Below are 9,274 nucleotides of genomic sequence, written 5' to 3' on the forward strand. Positions count from 1 at the left end.
TACCGGCTCCACCTTCACCCGTCCGGAACCCAACACCACACAACAGTCATGGCTAGACGGGGTGTGGGGGACGAAATTAAAATATAAGAAGAAAAAAAAAAATGGAGGTAAAAAAATTTGATTATAAAAATATTTTAACATAATTTTGAAAAGTATTTTGAAGTTTTGGGGCTGCGCCCAAACGAAAGCATGTTTTTATATAAATATTTAAAAGCTTAGTCATAAATTGATCGTGAAAAAGTACTCTTTTTTTTTTTTTTTTTTTTTTTTATATATATTTTATTTTAGAATTATACATTCCCCTTCCAGTCCTGACCAAGAACATGGAATAATTAAGCCCGAACCTCCGTCTTTCGATTCTATGATTATCTATATATATATGTTTCTGGCTTTGTTCTTTAGAGACGTGATTCCCAAAAGGCAAGTCATGTTCAAACTTGTAAGAGTTATGTTTTTTTTTTGGTTGTGTTGTTGTTGTTGTTGATGAGGTGCTTGTTAATAAGATGAAATTTGAGGTATTTCATGATCATTCTATGTACGTACTTGATTGATTTAGATATGTGCATGATTCTTTTTTATTGGGATCCACGTTATTTACTTGTTATTGGTTTATTGATAGCTAAAAGCATTTTAAATAGAGGAGCCAAATTTTTATGTAAAATGGTTTTTCAAAACGTACTATATCTAATTTAGTTAATGAATTTTTAAAGGTTTCCTGCATCCAATTAGCTATATTTTTATCTATATCATTTAAATATTATTAAAAGTGAGAAAATTTTTGGAAAAAAGAAAACATGTGAGAGGAAAAATGAAAAAAAAGTTTTGGGAAAAAGAGAACATGCGAAAGAAAAAGTAGGAAAAGATTTGGGAAAAAGAGAAAACAGGTGAGAAACAATAAAAAATAAAATGGCTCTCTTGAAAAGTACTACTACATTTAGCTTCTTCTTTTTTTTTAGCTCTTTCAGTCAAATATCCATTTTACTTTTTTTTTTTTTTTTGCCAATCCAATGTAGGCAGTTTTTAAACATTTGAAGAGTTATTTTGGATAAAAGTAACATTTTGGCTCTTCTATTGAGAATGCTCTAAATAAAAATAAAAAAAAAATTTACATTTTCATTTAGCTACAACGAAAGGCACCGAGTAGATTAATGACACAAACACAAAAGTAAAAAAAAAAAAAAAAAAAAAAAAAAAAACTATAATCTTCGTTTAACCCACTAAAAATTCAAAATAATTATTATCTTAGTTTTGAAGTAATAATTTTTATCAAAGAAAAAACATACACACATGGTACAAAATATATATATATATATATATATATATAACTGCAAAAACCGTCATTACCTAATCATAATATTTTGCATAGGGTTGTACCTGTACGTGTACTATTCTTATCAAAATAGCAACAGAACATTAGTTTCGTATTAATTTATATTGGTAGCTAAATACAATATATATATATATATATATATATATATATATATATATGGGAATATCTTCCGTTCGGTCGGGGCGTAAATGACCCAATTTACGCCCACCAACCAGAAGGTGACAAGTCAGCTTATTTCAACTTACAAAATGTACTTATTCACACCAGAATATAACACCCCACCTGCTCTTAAAATGAAACCCAAAAGTTCTCTTACAAAAAACCCTTGCCCACCGGCTCTCTTACAAAAAAATGTCTACATCATCAATTACAGACCAATCGAAGGATGGTTTTACAGCCCTACAAAACAAATTTTTTACATTTCACTAACATTAAAACACAGTTACAGCCCCAACTCAAAACACATGTAGTAATCACAAAATTTCTCAGAACTCACCGGTGGATGAATGGTTTTTTCTAATTCCCTCGGCTGGAGCAGCGGTGGTGAATCGTCGGAGTAGCCTGGCAGCGTGGGCTTGGCGGAGCTGGGCTGCATGGGCTTCGCGGGAGGTGGCAGCGTCTCTACCGGGGAGGGGGCGGCATGGTCTGGGCAGTGGAGTTTGAGAAATTTTTCTGGTTTAGACTATTTGGTAAGCTTTTGTTAGGGAATTATCGGGTGAAGTTTGCTGTTTGAGTTATTATCCTGTGAAACCAAGCTATTTTGTATGTTGAAATAATATGAGGTAGCAGCATTTGAGTAGAAGGCAAAAAATATGATGTTTTCTGCCTTGACAGTATAGCAGCAGTACTCTATATATATATCGTTTTCGTTAAGCTACAACAAAAGGCATGGAGTATCAAGAGTATTTCTAATCCAGCTTAAAAATATAAACAAAAAAGTCAAACAAAAACACTATAATATTCTATTAACCCTCTAAAAATCCAAAAAAATAAATTATTATCTTAATTCTAAAGTTGCCATTTTTATTATAAAATATATATATACAGTGTACAAATTGAGAAAAAGAAAAATATATTAACTTGCAAGTACAGTTGGTACAATTGTTTGCAGATGGTTATGATATTTTTATAAAGTAGCAGAAAAACATTAGTTTCATATCCATATATTAATAGCTAAATACAAAAAATGTTATTATTTTGGTTAAACTACAACAAACGGCACAAAATAAGAGTATTGAACAAAAGTCAAACAAAAACATACTATAATTTTCATATCTATGATTTTTTATTTTTTTTTAAAATATGGAATTTCCATTGATGAAATTTTTACAAGCATAAAGTTCTTACATCACATAGCATAAAGCTCTGAAAAATTATAGTCAAAAGCTATGACAGTTACAAAGTTATAAAATGACTCAAATTTTTCACTAACCCATGTACAATTATACTTACATTACAGATATGCATCATGCAGACTAAATATAGAACATGAGTAGCAAATACAAAAATAAAAATAAAAACAAACTAAACCGATTTACTTCTTTCTCGACCCGAAGGCCAGGAGAACATTTTCCTCCTCAACCCGAAGGCCAAGAGAATAGGAAAAAAAAAACTCCACAAGCAACAACGGAGGAGCACGGCATCATAGACATCCCTGGAAGACGCACCTTAGCTGATAAAGACCATCACATCTAAGGTTGAGAAAACTAGATTTAGATCTAAATCTATAACTTAGATCTAAAAAATACACCTACCATAAACGGAGCTCGGATGAGACCAGAGATGACACTAACCATTGCTGGCAGTGAAGGAGAGGATGGAAGATCTAGATCCCTTAAGATTTTTTTTTTTTTTTTTTTTTAATTTTTATTTTGGTTGTTGAAGGGGGAGAAGAAGAAAGTTTTCCAGAGAGAAGGTAGAGCCGCTCCTAATCCTTGCTTAAAGTCGTTTTCATGTCTATGATTCTATATATTGGAAAAACATTTGGTGAGTTAAATAATGCTCATCAAACTCACCTGATGTAAAAACAAAACTTTTTTTTTTCTTTTTTATCTCTAACATTATCTCCTCTCTCAATATGAAGAATAAAAAAAAATTAAATTAAATAGAATAGTATATATATATAAAGTAGAGTCGAATTAATATAAGTCTTTTGGAAAAGTTGGTAACTAAAGGCTGAAATGCCAAAAATTCATTGTCCACGTGGTAGGCTGAAAAAAAAAGGAGGGTCTCATATTCCACAGAGAGAGAAAGAAAGAAAAGAAAGTTCCTAGAGGAGAAAGAAACTGTAATGGAGAAAAAGAGGAAAAGTCGTTGTTGACCCTGTCAACAACAAAGGTACCCTGTGACGTCCCACTTAGATAAGGAGTGTTACATACTCGGAGAAGAATCTCTCCATTTCATAAATGACAAATGTACCCCCTTAAAAATAACTAAATGAATCCCTCCATTTCAAATGTTTGGAGAGGATCCAGGTCCCCAATGTTTAGCACTATCAAGCTGTAATTGTCTTAATTAAGTAAAATATCAGCCTATACGACATCATCACTTGACTTGATTATCTGCACCCAACCATAATCCTTCCGATTAAATCTTTGTTTTAGAGGAAATTTCACTTATCCTTTTAAGTTGTAACTATTTTACAATATCTTTTTTTAAAGTTTAAAACCTTTTAATTTAGTGTATTAAATTTTTAATTATTTTCGAATTTTCGGTTAAATTCAAACAAAATTTCCAAAATACCTTTCTATTTTTTTGAAAAAATATTTAAATTTTTTTTACAAAGATTGAGATATGGACATTTTTGCAAATACTGTTAAATTCGGACTAACGCCTTAATTTTTGCAATTTTTTTTTTTCCAAAAACAAATGGGGGTATTTCACTATATTGGAAAATAGTTAACGAAGTGGTCATGAGATTATAAACAATTGAAAGATTGATACACTAAATTAAGAAAAATTAAACTTTAAAGATGATATTGCAAAAGTGAGGACAATTCGAAGGAGTTAAAGTAAAATTTTCCTTTGTTTTAATTATATATAATTTTCTTCTTCTTGTTATATGTTGGTGCACAGTTTTTTGAGGAGTAACATGGCAGACTTTCGGGGTGATATCGCGGTGTTTGAGGATGTGTCGGGCCTTCACACAAGAGCAAACAATAGGATTAGAGTCCCCGGTGGTGTTCCGGCGGAGATACTCCAATGCCCAAGTCAGTAATATGGGAGAGAGTGTATAAGCAACAGGAAAGCTAGAAAGCAAGAGTTGCCCTTACCTTTGGTTTAAGTTATGACTTGTATTTATAGCATGGAGAAGAGTTTGTTCCCCTTTACGTCTCGGATCCCTTATCCCTCAATATTTGTTGTGCAGTTATTTGAGAAGGATATGGTTTGTTAGCCACTCTGTGATCTTAGTAGCCTAAGATCGTGGGATAAGCGATATGGCTTTTGTTTGACGTTAGATGAGGATGCCTGAGTAGTCCTCGGTCAGACGTGTACAGCTTAGGCGCTGACAGCTAATATGCATCCTGAAAATGTAGATAACCTTTTGAATTTGAATGATTTCAACTATCTCGTTTGTATAGGGATAGTTGATATGTTGATAGCTTGTCTACGTTGTAGATAGCCTTTTCAAATGTGGGATAAAATCACTTTTTTAAATAGAATATGAATATATCCTTGTTGTAGAATGACTGACCTACTCTCGGCTTTTGACTATTTCACCCCTGATGAGTTGAGTCTCGGACTAGGCGTCTGAGACCTCATCAGGCAAAGCTATCCGAGGCCTTGTCGGGTCTATCGACTTGCTAAAATCGGGTTCGGGATCCGTTGGGCCTTATGAAGTTGATCCATGACCCAACCCCCCAATTTCCTTGTCTGAATGACTATGGAAATTTTGTGTTCTTCATAAATGGATCAGTCTTCCGAGGTGTGACTCTTTTGAAGTGACATGTCAGAGGCTTCCGAGGCGGGAAATTTGAAATTTGGACTTCAAGTTTCGGAGGGAATTTTCCCTCCGGTTTTTTGCCGAGACGGTTGATATGACTGAGGACCAGTCGGTTCGTTTACTTGTCAATTTGCATGGTTAAGTATGCATCCACGTGTCGGCATTGATATGGTCGTACTTTCGGTTACCACGCGTCATCATTTGGAAGGTGATAAGACACATCTGCTGCGGCATTTATTGCGTGTGTTTCCGAGGCGTCGTCTAGGGTTTCAAGTGTCGATGCCCCTTCGTCTTCCCAGACACACTATAAAAGGGGTTTCTTCCTCTTTATTTTATTTTCTACTTCCAACTTTTTCTCGAGACGCCATGGTTGCTTGCTAAAGCTCTGCAAGTTTTCCTGCTCTCCACTGGCTTGCTTCCCTTCCAATGTCTTTCCTCAATACTACTTTTTGAGAGTAGTATTCTTCAGGGTTTCAGTCAATCGAGCTCTTCGTCTTCCTTTCTGTGAGCAATTCATCCATCTCGACAATCCCGAAATCTACCATAATAGTTGACTGCCTGGGGGTTATTCCTGCTGTAACAGGGAGAGAGATAAGCCCGATGGGTTAGACTTGCTCTCCCACAAATCTGACCAAGGGAGAACCAAACAATTTGATTTTGTCACGATTAATGCCCATTTGTTTAAAAACCGGCTAGTAGAGGATATCAGCCGAGCTTTCGTTGTCCACCAAAATCCGATTGAGCGCATGGTTAGCCACCATCACTGTTACCACCAGTGCATCATCATGGGGCATCATCATGGGACTCGACCGAGACCCAGCAAGGACACTGTTGAGACTCGGTCGGGACACCGTTGGAACCCGGTCAGGACACCTGTAACATCCCGATATTTTTCTTCTTTTATCTTGTAAATAAATTCGAATGTTACGCTGAAATAATTTCATATAGCGGAAAAACTGAAATTTTGAATACAAAACAATATCGTTAAAATACTTTTCTTTATACAAAAATACTCAAAGCTATGTTGTACAAGGTATTTATACAAATCTATCCGACAGTCTAAATTCTAAACAAAACTTAACAAACTTGGAATCCCTGTACATCTCAATACGAATCTCTAATCACAACTGCATAATTACCTTGATTTTCTATTCTTGCAAGCACTACAAAAACTGTGAAGTAGTGAGTCAATTGATTTCTGACAATATAAATCATTGTTGAATCATATATATCAAAATGACAAACAAGTTATAAAACCACAAGAATCCGTATTATTGGATATCAATATCATGCTCAGTAAATAAGAATACTTATTGTGATTGTAGGAATGGATCATCAAAGATAATTATTTGTTGAAACCCATTCTGTTGCAATTGATTTTTATCCAGAAATTTCCCATTCACTAACTCTTTTTCTCTCTCTCTCTCTCGCCCAAACTCTCATTCTCTCAAGCCTGCCTCTCTCGTTTGCTTTGGTTAAAAGGGATGAGAATAAATAAGTAAAGAAACAAAAAAGGGAGAAGCATTGTCGGTATAGTGGGAAAGCAAGAGAAATAATAAAATTGAAAGAATACTTAGGGGTGCTAGGGAAAGTTGGCGTGAAAGTGGTTTAGGCCAATCACTCAAATTCATTAAAATAAACCAAAAAGATCTCCAATACCTAATTTCCATTAATAATCCCACGATTTCCTCAACTGATAAAATCTCATTAAATCAATCACCAATTATTACAATCATACTCCAAATTATATTAATCAATCATCAATTATCAAATCTCTTAAATCTCCCAATAAAATAATCAAGATATAATCTCTCATATAAAATCAACATCATGATATAATAACCTCAAATCAATATTCATTCCTATAATATTCATATGATTTAATCAATTCCTCAAGAATAAATATCATTACCTAATATGAATAATATATCATCAAATAAATATCTCTAAAATAAGACTTTAAAAATCTGGGACGCTACAACACCGCTGAGACCTGGACGGAACCCGGCCAAAGTTCGCTGGAACTAAGTTGGAACATGGACGGAGCCCGGCTAGGACACCACCGAGACTCGGCCGAGACATCGTCAGGACCTGGAAGGGACCCACTAGGACCCCATCGGGCCATCATTAGGACCTAGCCGAGACACCGCCAGGATGCGAACGGGACCCAATCAAGACTTGTTGGGACCCGATTAAGACATTATCGTAATTAAAAATTTAATATAATTGAATGAAAAAAAAAATATATATATATATATATATATATATATATATATATATATATATATATATATATATATATATTTTTTTTAAAAAAAAAAAAAAAAAAGTGATTTTCGGTACCCACCAAAAGCCCAAAAAATGGTTTAAGAAAAGTATTTTCCGTTAAAAACAATTTCTGACGAAAAATATTTTACAATAAAAAAAAAAAATAAAAAAAAAAACAAAAAACAAAACAAAACAAAACTTAATTAAGTGAAATATCAGCCTATACGACATTCATTTAATTATCTACTACCATGGATAATCCTTTCATCTTGAGGATCCTCTCCAAGTTTGTGAAATAAATTGCTGCAAATTTTTTTTTTTTTAAAAAAAATCCTTTGTTTTAATTATCTGTAATTTTCTTCTTGTTGTTATAATTTAATTTTCATTAAAAATAAAAAAAAAAAATAAAAAAAAAAAAAAAAACCCTCCTCTAGTAGTTTCAGGTCTTGTACTCAAAGTGGGGGTACCAGCACCACTTTCTACAAAAGCCCAAAAGGACTTTACCTCAAAGTCAAGCTTGTAGAATTTTAAACCATGGCCAGTTGTGCCTTTCTACCTAACCATAGATACAATAATATGCATAAAAGCAGGAGTCAGGAAGGCTTAAGGCTTACGTCTCTCCGTCTGAGACTCCTCCGTCCTATTATTGATCATAACAAAGGTGATCTCACCGGCCGGCTTCTACAAGCTTGTGTTTTCAGCTTTACAAGTAGGATGAGTTGTTTTCCGGCAAAGGCGATCATGGCAACATTAGTAGCAGTGTTCCTGCTTGTGGGTGGAATACATATTCCACCAACTTCTGCATCACTTTCTCATGGTAATTAACATGACCCCTTTTATTTCTCTCTCTCTATATATATAAAGCTCATTTCTCACCTGCTATGATCTTTCTTTGGCCTCAAAGGTGGTCGGAAGAGTTTGTCGCTTGATGGCTCAATGATAACAGTACAAAAATTACAAGGCAGCTCTGAAGGTCTCAACATTACTAGTAAGAAGATAGTTTACTTCCGGAGCCTACGAGGAGGAGGTATATTGGAGCCACGTTCACCCGTCCGAAACCCAGGCCATGTACCACACCATGGCTAGAGGTGTGGGCTGAAGCCTCCCCACCTCTTAATTAGTAGTTTCAGCGAATAAACCTGAGTCCGAGCCTGCATCTCCGCCTCAGATTCTATGATTATCTATGATTGTATTAAATTTATATAAAGCTTCTTTTTATATAAATATTTAAAAGTTTAGCCATAAATTGATTGTAAAAACTATTTTATTTCAGAATTATAAATGCCCCTTCTATTAAGTATAAATTAAACCGTTCCTGACCAAGAGCATGGAATAAGCCCGAACCTCTTCTATTCTATTATGCTTGATGTCTTCCTTTTTTTTTTTTGGTGGGATCCACATCATTTTCTTGTTAGAATCGCTAGCAATTAATAGTTAAATATCTTCTTCTATTTATCGATAAAGTAGCACAAAATATTAATTTCATATTTATATATTTAAATACAAAAAAAACAATTTATATTTTCATTAAGCTACAACAAAAGGCATGGAGTATGAGTATTGCTGACTATATATATATATATATATATATATATATATATATATATATATATATATTTGAAATGAATTGGAAAAAAGTACTAGTCACATTTGGGCTATCACCCCAATAAGATTAATTAATTTGGAGCTTTCCTATAATCACTTATAAAGTCAGTTTCACCTAATAAGTAAAC

This window comes from Corylus avellana, chromosome 3, assembly GCF_965113065.1.
Source record: "Corylus avellana chromosome 3, dhCorAvel1.hap1.2, whole genome shotgun sequence".
NCBI lineage: Eukaryota > Viridiplantae > Streptophyta > Magnoliopsida > Fagales > Betulaceae > Corylus > Corylus avellana.